Here is a 15,719-nt window from a genome sequence, read left to right as displayed (position 1 = left end):
ATACTCACTGCTATGTAGTGATTTTGCAATTCGAGGTCGTTTAGGTGATATTTTGAATATTTTTTTTGTATCTTGAAAATTAATTGTGATGAAAAATTATTCGACTATAATATAGTGGTGATAGAGATGTTCTCTGTGGTCTTCATGACTAAATTTTAGTGAAGTATTAAGTTCATGTACTGGCTTTATACCTTTCTCCATATCCGATGAAATTAATACAAATCACTAGCTTTAATCTGATCTCTAGTTTTGATACTTTGTATTGACTCTCCCTATCTGAGTAATATATGATTGGATCAATGGATATAGGGATAATTGTATTCACTTGGCTTAAATTAACAACATACTCTTCACATGAGTTAGCTTTTGTTCTAAATTTATTGGAGTGAATATCTGACATCACATATGTATGTTGCATGAGTAGTTATTTTTCATCAAAATTTATCGTTCAAGATGCATGAATATCTATGAGGTGTTTTTTAAAATTTAATATTCAATGGATATATAAACATGCTGATTTTTAGAAAATAGTACTCAGATAATGTAAATAGTTTTAAAATTTGTTATTTGTTCCTGATTCGTATATCTATTACGCAAATAATGATATGTGATAAGAATTATTGAACTAAAAATTTTAAATTCTATTTTTACCAAATAACTTCTTCACCGAATTGATCATAATTTTAGAATTCATCAGAAAAAAGGACCCCGATTCATAAGAACGACTAGTAAAAAATATATATTTTTATTATTTGGATCGTTATATGAGTTATTGGTCATGTTTGGTGATAAGGGTCCTTCCCATTATTACCAAGATTAAATAGTAGTGAAGTACTAATTTTATGTGCTGGCTTTAGACCTTCCTCCCTATTGGATGAAATTAATACAAGTCATTATTTATTTAATCGCTAGTTTTGATAATCTATATTAACTCTACTAAACTGAGTAATACATGATTGGATCAATGTAACTAGGGTGATTTTCACTTGACTTAAACTAACAGTAGAATCTCCATCTGAGTTAGATCTGTATAAGTTTATGGAGTGAATAATCGGTTATTGTACATGTGTATTGCATGATTAGTTCTCCAATCTCATTGATTGGCTATTCGAGATGCATGAATATATATGTATAAAATGAGTCCTAAATTTTATTATTCAGAATTATACGATATATTATGGTCTATTTAATGTATTATGTCTCAAATTCTCAACAGACTTTACAGACCCACTTAATACTACTCAAGAATTTCTTTCGATAGGAATAAAATATTGATTCAAAGAATGCATTATACATATATCTTGTGTTAAAAGGAATTTATTTTCAGTTTCTAACTAGATAAGAGATTGATACATAGTATATTTTTCTTGCAACTCTTCTATTATTGAGTTTGATAAATATTTTATCTCTTGTAGTATATATGTGCGTGTTTTTTTTGGTACGATCACTCATGAATTGAATAATATTAATCTATCTCATAAGAGAGAATATTTTCAAATTGAATGAAAATTATCTGTCTAAGTCATTTATTCTGTATAGAACTTTGAGGTTGGTTAAGGGATGAACATAATCATTGAAAGTGGAGTCACTATCAATGTGTGAGTCCTGTTTAGAAGAAAAAATGACTAAGAGACCTTACTCTTAAAAAGAAAATGGAGGTAGTGATAAGTTAGAATTAATCTATTATGATTTGTATGGTAAATGAATATTCAAGCAAGAGGTGACTTTGAGTATTTTGGGATATTCACATAAGATTACTCATGATATGAATATATGTTTTTTGATGCTTTGTAAATGCCGTGATAAACTCAAGATATTTAAGATAAAAAATGAAAATAGCATCATAAAAAATATATAAAGCCACTGCGATCTGATTGTAGTAACGTATACCTCTCTGCAGAATTCACTAATCACTTATCTGATAGAGTAATTGCATTTCAATTATCTACTCCTGACACTCTATAATAGATTGGTGTAAAAGAGAAAAGAAATAGACTCTTATGGAGATGATAAGATTAATGATTGACTTATTCGAAGTTGTTTTTCTTCTTTTGGAATATGTCCTAAGAACTGCATATCACATTTTGAATTTAATTCCTTTCATGTCAGTACCTTTTGACATCTATAGAACTAGTGTGGATTTGATGTAAGTCTAGTCTGTGACCTGTTCAGATATAGAATTGTCTAGCATATGTGTTGAAAGGGTGAAAAAATAAGTTGGAATTAAGAATGTATGTGTGTGTGTTAGTTGGATAACCAAAAAGGATGAAAGAAGATTTATTTTATTGTCCTAAAAAAACAAGACAATTGTTAACAAAATTGTCAGATTTCTAGAAAATGACCATTTAATAAACCAATATCCTAGAAGTAAATTACTTTTTACAGGAGATGAAAAAAGAAATAACAAATGAGTCAGTTGTAAATTCAGATGCTCAAGAACATCTAATCGGTAAGTCAGAATTGACGTTCCATTGCATTTAATTAAATAGTGGGAGAAATGTTACTTGACATAAGAAAAATTACTACCCCAAGTAGTGGGAGTGATGTTGAGAAAAATAAAGAACACTACATGAATAAGTTGTTAATATTTCAATGACGAAGGATTTTGAGGAAAATATTAAGATTTAAGAATATGGAAGTGTGACTATAGTAGTAGTACTTAGTCATAGTGGGAGAATCATAATGAAAATTGACTTGTTTAGTAATCTTGAAAGAACTCCTGAAAAAGAAGTACACTCTTACAAGGTTTCATGATAGAGTCTTCGAAGATCTAGCTCAAAATTGATTAGTTACGACTAAGCACTACTAGACTGAGTTGCATAAGAAAATAACTTGGTAAGATCCTTTTGATAAGTCACATAAAAGGAATGCCTATGAAAGTCGTAAATGCATATATAGTTAAAAGTCTAAGTGGAAAATTGCTAGGGTATATAATATTAATCATGGATTTAGACATAGTATTCTAATAATTTTCAAGATTAAACATCTAAGTGGGAGATTGTTAGGGTATATACTATTTACCATGCATTTAGATATAATATATTATAACAATTGTGATGGTTAAAAGTCTAAGTGGGAGATTGTTGGGATATATACTATTAACCATGAGTTTAGATGTAGTATTTATTATAGAACAATTATTTATTCAATTTTAATAAAAGTTTAAATAGATCATATATTCGTTTATGTGTCCATTTACTTATATAGTAGATGATTTAGTGTCTAAAGTTTTAGTTGTTGCACAGAAGATTAAATTATCAGTTTTTAAAAGTATAAAGGTTTTTGTTCACAATCTAAGATGGAAATTGGACAAGCTATAGGTATGATCGTAGCACAAGATTATATGTAATTTATCTTGATTATGAGAATGGTATAGTTGAAACTTCTTGTACTAGCGCATTTTGTATGTATTGAACGGGATAGAGTAGAAATAGTTGTTTTAGACTGACTAACAAAACAACATTTTTTAAACTGTAAGATGTACTTATATTCTCAATTCTGATATAACTATTATGATCTGTTTGTATTAATTATCGTTTTGATTTATTAAAATGTGAAATTCTGAGATGGGTCAATGTGTCTGGTAGATTGAATGATAATGATGTATATTGATGAAATATTAAGTTAGTTGATGAAATTCATGTATTGATATAAAGATTGATGATATGCCTTTTTGAGAAGTTTATAAGTATTTATCGTGTAGAACCTTGTAAGTGAATTTATGAATCTGACACATGAATTAAGTTAAGTTGTTCTCTAAAGAAAATTAATATTTAAGTTAAAGTAGTTAGTAGTTTGATTTATTGATTAGTATCTGTAATCGTAACTTGGGAATTACATAAGTGTTTAATAGGAAATTTCAAAATATAAATAGAGGAGTGCAATTACGAATTTCTAGTGAAATGATTTATAATTTATAATGGTAAGAATAATTCAAATTAATTATTTGAATTATTTCCTTTTTTGTGATGGCCCCCTTCTTAGGGCCCACATACTCAGGTATTGTCTATGCTAGGGTCATCCAGTTTGCACCTTCATCCCTCTTCATGCTGCAGCGCTACGGGATATCGAACCCGGAACCTCTAGCTCCTTTACATCCACCTTAAAGGGATCGCCTTGCACCAATTGAGCTGCAATTTGTCATGCCCCGGGAGGGTACTCTAGGCGTGGACGACACTCGAAAGCCATTTGTGGCCTCCAAGTGAACCACCTGGTCCAGTCACACGTTCATTCAAACATATTCTCTCAGCGGAAGACTCATTCAATGAAGTACTATTTATAATTTAGGGCCAAAGGCCAAATAACTATCAAATCAACAAACAGTTATAGAAGAACTACTCAAAAGAACGATCCAACATTTCTACACTCCGATCTATGAAGCCTCTATCAACAATCTGGGAGGTGCCAATGACAAGCCCATGGCTATCAACAATCAAAATAAAGAAAACAACACAAAACTATACAAGAAACTCAACATCCTCCGGAAACTAGGAGGACTCACTAACTAACTAGGAGTGTGTGGATCTTCAACGGTGCGCCGGTTGATGATCTCTAGTACTTATCTCTGCATCATGAAATGATGCATGCCAAATAACATCATTACATGGAATGTACGAGTATGTAAAATGGCCGAATGAAACAACATCAGAAGGAACCAAATCAACTCGGGAATATCAACTCAGGAAGAAATACAAATCAACAAGCGTCCTAAGTCTAAGCAAGAATATAGTTTAGACGGGACCAGATCATATACAAATCAACTCAATCTGACAAGGAGTACTACCAAGACCTATGTGGGAGTTTCTCTTATTCGACAACCATCACTTATGAGCTAGTGAAAGTACAACAAACCGACGTTGTTGTCCCGTCCATTCATACCTTGCCAGGGTATGAACGAATCAACCAGTCATGAATCCAATTCAACCAAGTCCTATAATGTCACGACAATAATTTTAGGAAAGCATCCGACTTTAACGGTTCAATCCCCTCCTACGTTTGGCGACGTAGTTATTAGGTTCGAGTATGGATTGTACTCTTGCCCAATTCGGTGCTCGATACTCCTCCCAAGACTTAATGCTCATAAAACTCCATCCAATCAACTCAATCAAATCATATCGACAAGTCTCATTACAACTTTGTCAACTCATCAATTCTATCACAATCAAACCTCACCCAATCATACAATCCGATCGATCCCAATCATATTTTTCAAGAGTAGATTAAATATACATTTATGGCATCATAAAAACCTATCCAATCATTTCTCTATTCATTTAACACATCTTTGGAACTCATCACAACTCCAAGGTTTTAGACCAACAATTTAAAATAAATAACATATTTAAGAAAATTAGCATTTTCATCATAATCCACATAGTTAAGAAAAATCAATAAAGCATGTCTAACAACTCATCTTCATTGAATCATGCTAACAAGAAGATTTTAGAAATTTCTTAGCTCAACAACATCAACATAACAAGAATCACATTAATGGATGACAAGACTCATTTGGACATAGGCTTATCAAGAAACTCCATTCTTATGAACATTTAACCTCAAAGAAAGTGTAGGGCACATGGGTGGACTCAACCCATGTTTTGAGTAGCCTTACATACCTTAGAGAAGACTTGAAGAAAACCTTGATGTTGGGTCTTCAACGGAAAGTTGAATCTTGAAGCTCTTGGAGGCACTTCTTGTTAGAGAAGGATTTGGAGAAGAAGAAGAAGAGAGGGAAATTTTTAGGGCTTTTAGAGAGAGAGAGAGGCTGAAAATATGGTCCAAAAATGTCCCAAGGATGATACATATATAATTTGGGAAAATTCCCAAATTGTCTCTTTTCAAAACTCTGGAAAATAGGCCCAAAACACCCTTGGCGCGATAGTGGCGCATCGCGCCACTGCGGCGCCAAATCGAATAGGCTAAAAACCTGCACATCTTTTAGTGGCGTGTCGCGCCAAGGACCAAACTACTGAGGCTTATTCCTGGCGCGATAGTGGTGCGTCGTGCCCCTACAGCGCCAAGCCTAAGTTTTCTGGGTTCTGGAAAATAGGTTTGAAAACCCTGCACACCTCGTATTGGCGCGCCGTGCCAGGGGCCAAACTATTGAGGCTTGTTCCTGGCGCGATAGTGGCACGTCGCGCCACTACGACGCCAAGCCCAGATTTCCAGCAGTTGCAACCCAGGCCTGAAATTCCTACCGTGCTAGTTCGTCTTAGAATTGTCATATCTTTTGACTCCGAACTCCAAAAATTACTTTCTTGGTGGCGTTGGAAAGAAGACTCGACCCTTTAATTTGGTAGGTTGTGGGCCACCCAGATTATCGTCTTTCAAAAGATAGGGTCATTAGAAGTCGACCCCTTAAATGAACTCATCCTTAAACTTAGCCATGACGAACCTTTTGGACTTAGCTTGGTCCTAGAGGTCCTTTGTGACCCCACATCACCTCCAACACTCTTCAATTACTCAGGGACTCATCTTAACTCATGCATATACTTCACAATAATAGAGTTTGACTCTACACGAAAACAAGAAGGGTCTGAATCTTAGAGAATTTTTTTTGGGGGGTGTTACAATATCTACCCCTTGGGATCATTCGTTCTCGAATTATGAGTAAACCAAGAATGGAAATCGGGGTACAAATCACAATCAAAATTTAGTCAATCAACCAATCAATTTCTCAAATAAAATTTTCTATCCAAACTCAAAATGCACGAACGAATTTAATTCAAGGGAATGGGCATTACCTTCAATGTTCTCATTGGTAGGCACGACTAGATGGGGATATTTAGATTTCATATCTTCCTCCGCTTCCCACATGGCTTCCTCAACAAATGGATTTCTCCATAGGACTTTGACTGAGGCGTTCTCCTTGTTCCTCGATTTGCGAATTTGGCTATTAAGAAATTGGACCAGAACCTCTTCATAGGATACGCTATCCTTAACTCCAATACTATCAATGGGGACTACAAACGAGGGATCGCCTAAGCACTTCTTCAACATCGAAATATGAAATATCGGATGAATAGAGGTGAGCTCTGGGGTAACTCCAACTCATAGGCAACACTCCTAATCTGCCTCGCAATCTGGTAAGGACCAATGTATCAAGGATTGAGCTTCCCCTTCCTTCCAAACCTTATGACACCCTTCATGGGTGACACTTTCAAATACACCCAATCATCCACCTCAAACTCTAAGTCTCTCCTCCTCACATCGGTGTAAGATTTTTGGCGGTTTTGGGATATCTTTAGCCTATCTTGAATAAATCTCACCTTCTCCATGGCTTGGTGAACAAAATCGGGACCAATCAACTCAACTTCACCAACTTCAAACCATCCAATTGGCGATCTACACCTCCTCCCATACAAAGCTTTATAAGGAGCCATTTGAATGCTTGCATGATAGCTATTATTATATGCAAACTCTATGAGAGGTAAGTGATCATCCCAATTTCCTTTGAAGTCAAGCACACAAGCTCTCAACATATCCTCCAATGTCTGGATGGTGCGCTCCGCTTGGCCATCCGTCTGGGGATGAAAGGCCGTACTAAGGTTCACCTTTGTACCCAGTCCCTTCTGAAAGGATCTCCAGAATTGGGAAGTGAATTGAGCTCCTCGATCTGAAATAATAGACAAGGGGACCCCATGCAATCTAATGATCTCCTGAATGTATAACTTTGCATAATCTTCTGCGGTGTCAGTGGTCTTAACTGCCAAGAAGTGGGCTGATTTCGTCATTCTATCCACAATCACCTAAATCGAATCATGTTGCTTTCGGGACCTTGGTAAACCTGTGATAAAGTCCATATTAATCATCTCCCACTTCCATTATGGGATTTCTATATTTTGAGCTAAACCACATGGTCTTTGATGCTCAACTTTCACCTGTTGGCAATTTAGGCACTGGAAAACAAACTCCGCAATATCTCTCTTCATCCCACTCCATCAATAAACTTCCTTCAAGTCATGATACATCTTTTTAGAGCCAGGATGAATAGAGTATCTAGAACTATGCGCTTCGGCCATAATCCTTCCTCAAACATCATCAATATTTGGTACGCACAATCTATTTTGGTACCTTAACACACCATCTCCCCCTTTGGTAAAAACCATCACCTTCCTGTAGGTGTTGCTTTTATTTTACCTCTGCCACGAGTGAGGATGCAGCCCCATCCTGAACATTAACTCCACCTTCATTGTTCTCTTCAAGACGAACTCCAATCGGGCTAATCTATGTACTTCCTTCGCTAATTCTCTCCTTTCCTCCTCCACATGAGTAGTGCTATCCATAGACAACCTGCTAAGAGCATCAGCAATAACATTAGCTTTACCTAGATGGTAGAGAATGCTTATATCATAGTCTTTGAGTAGTTCGAGCCATTTCCTTTGCCTCAGGTTGAGTTCCTTCTGGCTAAAGACGTATTGTAAACTCTTGTGATCAGTGAACACATCAACATGCACTCCATACAAGTAGTGGCGCCAAATTTTAAGGGCAAATACCACAGCTGCCAGTTCAAGGTCATGAGTTGGGTAATTTCTCTCATGAACCTTAAGTTGTCTTGAAGCATAAGCTATCACCTTCCCCTTCTGCATCAGCACACAACCTAAACCAACTCTAGATGCATCACAATAGATCACAAAACCTTTTGTTCTATCGGGCAAGGTTAGAATATGAGTAGTGGTTAGCTTGGTCTTCAATTTCTGGAAACTCTCCTCACAAGCATCAGACCATTAAAACTTAGCCTTCTTTTGGGTCAGCTTGGTCAATGGTGATGATATGGATGAGAATCCCTCTAGAAACCTTCGATAATAGCCGGCCAAACCCAAGAAGCTTCTTATCTCTGTAGGAGATGTGGGTCTGGGCCAATTTTTCACTGCCTCAATCTTCTGAGCATCAACCTGAATACCATCTCCAGATACAATGTGGCCTAGAAAAGCCACTGATGCAAGCAAAAATTCACATTTTGAGAACTTTGCATACAATACCTAGTCCTTCAGAGTTTGCAAGACGACTCTAAGATGATGGGCGTGCTCCTCCCCATTCTTGGAGTAAACCAAAATATCATCTATGAATACAATCACAAACATATCAAGGTATAGTTTAAATACTCGGTTCATGAGATCCATAAAAGCTGCGGGGGCATTAGTCAACCCAAAGGACATTACCAAGGACTCAAAGTGGCCATAGCGGGTCCGAAAAGCTGTCTTTGGGACATCACACTCCCTCACCTTCAACTAATGGTAGCCCGATCTTAGGTCTATCTTTGAGAAATAAGTGGCACTCTGAAGTTGATCAAATAAGTCATCTATTCTGGGGAGAGGGTATTTGTTCTTTATGGTGACCTTGTTCAGCTGCCTGTAGTCAATACATATTCTAAGGGACCCATCTTTCTTTCACACAAATCGGACTGGAGTACCCCATAGTGAGACACTCGGCCTAATGAATCCCTTATCTAACAAGTCTTTCAACTGTTCTTTCAACTCTTTCAACTCAGCCAGAGCGATTCTATATAGAGGGATTGAGATAGGCTGGGTATTAGGAAGGACATCAATCCCAAAGTTGATCTCCCTATCAGAAGGGACTCCAGGCAGATCTTCAGGAAAGACATTAGGAATCTCGTTGACAATCGGAACCGACTCAAGGGATGGAGACTCAATACTGTCATCTTTCACTCGGACAAGGTGATAAATACACCCTTTTGAGATTAGCTTCCTGGCCCTAAGGTAGGAAATAAACTTACCCTTAGGCACGACAGGACTCCCCTTCTACTCTATGATAGCCTCGTTCGAGAATTTGAAGTTAACAATCTGAGTTCTACAATCAATAGAGACATAACAGACATAAAGCCAGTCCATGCCAAGGATCACATCAAAATCAACCATGTCCAACTCAACTAAGTCAGCCAAGGTATCCCTGTGCTAAATTGACATAGTGCAATCTCTATAGACTCTCTCAGCTAAGATAGAATCACCGACAAGAGTAGCTACACTGAAAGGCTCAAGGAGACATTCGGGAATTTTATTGAACTTACTTTCTACGTAAGGAGTCACAAAATATAGGGTGGCACTCGGATCCATCAAAACATAACAGTCAAGAGAAGAGACTCAAATCATACCCGTTATGACATTTGGAGAGTTCTCTTGATCTTGACGACTACCCATGGCATATAGTCAATTTGTACCTCCGCTCATACTTGAAGTAGTGCCCCTCTGATTACCTCTAGCTGGTGGTGCAGTGGTAGAATAGTGGGCTCTGTTCCCCCATGCCGGATACTCCTTCTAGAAATGGTCTATTTGGCCGCATTAATAACAACCAACCCTTCCCGCCCTGCACTCTCCCAAGTGGAGCTTACCACACTTGACGCATGGTGGCTTTCCTTGCGAACCTTGACCCACGCTAGCTTGGGATTGAGAACCCTAGGGTCTAAAATTCTGGAGCCTATCTTCGACCTCACATATGGGATCATCTCTGGAGTATACCTGGACAGCTGGATGAACTTCAGGTTGTACTCCTTAACAGTCATGCCTTCTTGTTTCAGATTCACAAACTCCTCCACTTTCGCTTCCCTCAATTCTCGGGGAAAGAAGTGGTCAAGAAAAGCTCCCTCAAATTCATCCCACATAGCAGGTTCAGCATCCTCACCTCTACCTTGTTCCTCTTGGTTATACTAAATATTGCCACATCTTTGAGTTGATAGGACACCAACTCAACCCCCTCAATCTCCATAGCATGCATAGCTTTCAGGATTTTCCACATCTCATCAATAAAACTTTGGGGATCTTCATCAACCTTAGAACCCGTGAACACCGGCAGATTTATTCTCAAAAAGTCTCTAATTCTGGTAGCAGCAAACGGCTCTTGGGAACTAGAGCTAAGAGTTGGCGAACTCTGGTTACCATTTTAGGCAGCCACTAACTGAGTGAACATGGCAATCGCTCCTCTAAAGTCCGCTTCCGAAGTTGGTGTAGGTGAAGTAGTAGGCATTTGAGGTGCCTCTGCATACCTCGCCAGTCGGCCTCTAGCCCTTGTTGGATGTACCTCTGACTGTGGCATCCCTGCGTTATCAGTATTCCTCTGGCTAGAAGTACGTTTAGGAGGCATTATCTGTAATGTATAAACGCATGAATTAGAAAGGAGTTTTATAGAGTTTAACTCTATCGCACGAACTCAAAATATGAAAGAAGTGAAACAATTCTTAATGTCTTATAGCCTCCTGATTATAAGTGTGGTGCACAACACACCCATAAGCAAGACTCTACTAGACACGGCTTCATAGACTCCCTAGGACTCTTAAACTCTGGGCTCTGATACCATGTTTGTCACGCCCTGGGAGGGTACCCTAGGCGTGGCCGGCACTCAAAAGCTATTTCTAGCCTGCAAGCGAACCACCTGGTCTAGTCACACGTTCATTCAAACACATTCTCTCAGCGGAAGACTCATTCAATGAAGTACTATTCATAATTTAGGGCCAAAGGCCAAATAACTATCAAATCAACAAACAGTTATAGAAGAACTACTCAAAAGAACGATCCAATATTTCTACACTCCGATCTATGAAGCCTCTATCAACAATCTGGGAGGTGCCAATGACAAGCCCATGGCTACCAACAATCAAAATAAAGGAAACAACACAAAACTATACAAGAAACTCAACATCCTCCAGAAACTAGGAGGACTCACCAACTAACTGGGAGTGTGTGGATCTCCAATGGTGCGCCGGTTGATGATCTCTAGTACCTGTCTCTGCATCATGAAATGATGCAGGTCAAATGGCGTCAGTACATGAAATGTACGAGTATGTAAAATGGCCGAATGAAATAACATTAGAAGGAACCAAATCAACTCGGGAATCTCAACTCAGGAAGAAATACAACTCAACAAGCGTCCTAAGTCTAAGAAGGAATATAGTTTAGACGGGACCAAATCATATACAAATCAACTCAATCCGACAAGGAGTACTACTAAGACCTATGTGGGAGTTTCTCTTATTCGACAACCATCACTTATGAGCTAGTGAAAGTACAACAAACCGACGTTGTTGCCGCGTCTATTCATACCTTGCCAGGGTATGAATGAATCAACCAATCATGGATCCAATCCAACCAAGTCCTATAATGTCAGGACAATAATTTTAGGAAAGCATCCAACTTTAACGGTTCAATCCCCTTCTACATTTGGCGACGTAGTTATTGGGTTCGAGTATGGACTGTACTCTTGCCCAATTCGGTGCTCGATAATCCTACCAAGACTCAATGCTCATAAAACTCCATCCAATCAACTCAATCAAATAATATCGACAAGTCTCATTACAACTTTGTCAACTCGTCAACTCTATCACAATCAAACCTCTCCCAATCATACAATCCGATCGATCCCAATCATATTTTTCAAGAGTAGATTAAATATAAATTTATGGAATCATACAAACCTATCCAACCATTTCTCTATTAATTTAACACATCTTTGGAACTCATCACAACTCCAAGGTTTTAGACCAATAATTTAAAATAAACAACATATTTAAGAAAATTAGTATTTTCGTCATAATCCACATAGTTAAGAAAAATCAATAAAGCATGTCTAACAACTCATCTTCATTGAATCATGCTAACAAGAAGATTTTAGAAATTTCTTAGCTCAACAACATTAACATAACAAGAATCACATTAATGGATGACAAGACTCATTTGGACATAGGCTTATCAAGAAACTCCATTCTTATGAACATTTAACCTCAAAGAAAGTGTAGGGCATATGGGTGGACTCAACCTATGTTTTGAGTAGCCTTACATACCTTAGAGAAGACTTGAAGAAAACCTTGATGTTGGGTCTTCAACGGAAAACTTGAATCTTGAAGCTCTTGGAGGCACTTCTTATTGGAGAAGGATTTGGAGAAGAAGAAGAAGAGAGGGAAATTTTCTAGGGCTTTTAGAGAGAGAGAGAGGCTGAAAATATGGTCCAAAAATGTCCCAAGGCTGATACATATATAATTTGGAAAAATTCCCAAATTGCTCCTTTTGAAAACTCTGGCGCGATAGTAGCGCATCGCACCACTGCGGCGCCAAATCGAATAGGCTAAAAACCTGCACATCTTTTAGTGGCGCATCACGCCAAGGACCAAACTACTGAGGCTTGTTCCTGGCGCGATAGTGGCGCGTCGCGCCCTTACAGTGCCAAGCCCAAGTTTTTCGGGTTCTGGAAAATAGGCTTGAAAACCCTGCACACCTCGTAGTGGCGCACCGCGCCAGGGGACAAACTATTGAGGCTTGTTCCTAGCGCGATATTGGCGCGTCGCGCCACTGCGGCGCCAAGCCCAGATTTCCAGCAGTTGTAACCCAGGCCTGAAATTCCTACCGTGCTAGTTCGTCTAAGGATCGTCATATCTTTTGACTCCGAACTCCAAAAATTACATTCTTGGTGGCGTTGGAAAGAAGACTCGACGACCTTTAATTTGGTAGGTCTTGGGCCACCCAGATTGTCTTCTTTCAAAAGATAGGGTCGTTAGAAGTCGACCCCTTAAACGAACTCATCCTAAAACATAGCCACGACGAACGTTTTGGACTTAGCTTGGTCCTAGGGGTCCTTTGTGACTCTACATCACCTCCAACACTCTTCAATTACTCACGGACTCATCTTAACTCATGCATATACTTCACAATAATAGAGTTCGACCCTACACGAAAACAAGAAGGGTCCGAATCTTAGGGAAAATATTTTTGGGGGGTGTTACAGACTGGGAAAAGGTCCCTATAAATAGGGGTTCTCCTAACCTAACAAAAGAGTAGGTTTTCTATACGATACTTGCCCACCCAAGTTTTGAGAGGGTTTGGCTGTGAACTTGGGATCATTGTAGAAGACCGCGGACTGCAGTCTAACTTATGGATTTGCTTGAAGGTATTTGCTCACGTTTTAAGAGGTATTTACTAAATTAAATTTCAGCAAGTTTATGTGTTCTAGCATGATCATGTGTGTTCTAGCATAAACATATATGCTATCTATTATTCACTTAAACAGTATAATTCTGGTATGCTTCCGCTATGCATATAATTTTCCAACTCCTAGAACATAAATTTAAAATTTAACCTAATATCAATGATTAATATCACTTGCATAATGAGGTTAAATCAATATGAAAACTCTAGCAAACTAGAATTGATTTGATGAAATGGCCAAACTTTTAGACATATTAAAGAACGTGTTAGATCAAATCCAAAAAACACAATAAAAGCACGCGATATCTAAATCATAATTCATAAGCAATGAAAAGAGAAGAGGTAGAATTGTATTTTAATATTGAAATCTAATAATTATGTTCAATGAATTATATACTTCAAAAGATAAAAGAGGGAAAACCCCCCAAAAAGAAAATATGTTTATACACTAAAAGTCTTGTAATATAGAATTACTATTTATTTAGAACTCTAATTATGGTATACAACGAAAATACAAAGACGTAAAAATCCAATATTAAGGAAAATATTATTTACACAATCCTATGTAATATAAAATTGTGTGTTTGTTTAGAATCATGATTATAGTTGGTGTAGTTTGGCCCAACAAAAGGATATTATTTTAATTTAAGTTGATTTCATATTCGGAATATGAAGGGGAGTGTTGGAGTAACTGATAAAGTTGCTTCCATGTGATCAGGAGGTCACAGGTTCAAGCCTTGGAAACATCCTCTGACAGAAATGCAAGGTAAGGCTACGTAGCCCTTCATATTCGGAATATCATGTTTATATATGGAAATTCAATCATTACCCAACGGCAAAAATATTTACTGAATTTGAGTTGATTTTAATGTCTTAAATTATTAAAAACATAATCAAATAACATAGTAAATGACGATTTTGTTCAAAAAAATCTTTTAATGAAGGGCAAAAAGTTCAACCAACATTTTCTAAGCGTCTTCATGCTTTTAATATAGTATAGATAAATAGATATGTAGAGAATTATTCAATACTTGAGGCATGTCAAAGACATTGTCTATAAGAATATTTTATATGATATAGATGTATTCGCCAAAATTCAACAAATTCTTCTAATTAAAATCAAAAGCCAAAATCTAAGAAAGATTAAATAATATAAACTCAACAAAAGAATATAAGAAGGAAAAAAAAAGAATTGCTTTCTAATTTTTCCACCCCCACATTAGTATTTAGCAATATATTTATAACAAAAATCATATTCCAATAGACATGAAAGTTAAGATGGCAATGTCATTAAGGCAATTTGCTTAAAGAAAAAGAAAAGTTGGGTAATTAAAAAAACTGATGATATTTGACCCAAAAAAATTTCTGTTCTAAATAACATTTGAGATACTAAAGTAATTCTTTTATCTAACAATCCTCACATATCTCAAAAAAAAAGTGAAATAAAACGAATATTTTGTTGAGTTTTCACATATAAGTACAATGCATTGAATCTAGTATCTTGTAAACTATGAATAAACTTAAATAAAAGAAAATTAAACTTACAAAATAATTGGTGAAGTTTAAAATTTCCGTGAATCAAGATTTTTTTTTTAAGTCTAAGGTCTTATTCTATCACATTATACTTACACAATTTTTATCGTTATAGCGGTTTTAAGTTAAGAGGTGCGTGTCTTGATATTCATGAGTGCTTTAGAAATGTATCACAATTTCATAAGGGTGGAAGCACTCCACACTCATATAGGTCCAATCACCAATGTAGCAATATGCCCCTATAAAGGATATGATTTG

The 15,719-nt window shown here is 36.9% G+C and overlaps 1 pseudogene; it reads left to right on the top strand.

The window, feature by feature from the left end:
• LOC129895706 (plant intracellular Ras-group-related LRR protein 9-like) overlaps positions 1 to 15,719 on the top strand; it is a 69,662-nt pseudogene that overhangs the window by 33,127 nt on the left and 20,816 nt on the right.

This window comes from Solanum dulcamara, chromosome 7 (genome assembly GCF_947179165.1).
Source record: "Solanum dulcamara chromosome 7, daSolDulc1.2, whole genome shotgun sequence".
Classification (NCBI taxonomy): domain Eukaryota; kingdom Viridiplantae; phylum Streptophyta; class Magnoliopsida; order Solanales; family Solanaceae; genus Solanum; species Solanum dulcamara.
Note: the sequence above shows the minus strand (reverse complement) of the source record. Positions and strands in the feature narration are given on the sequence as shown.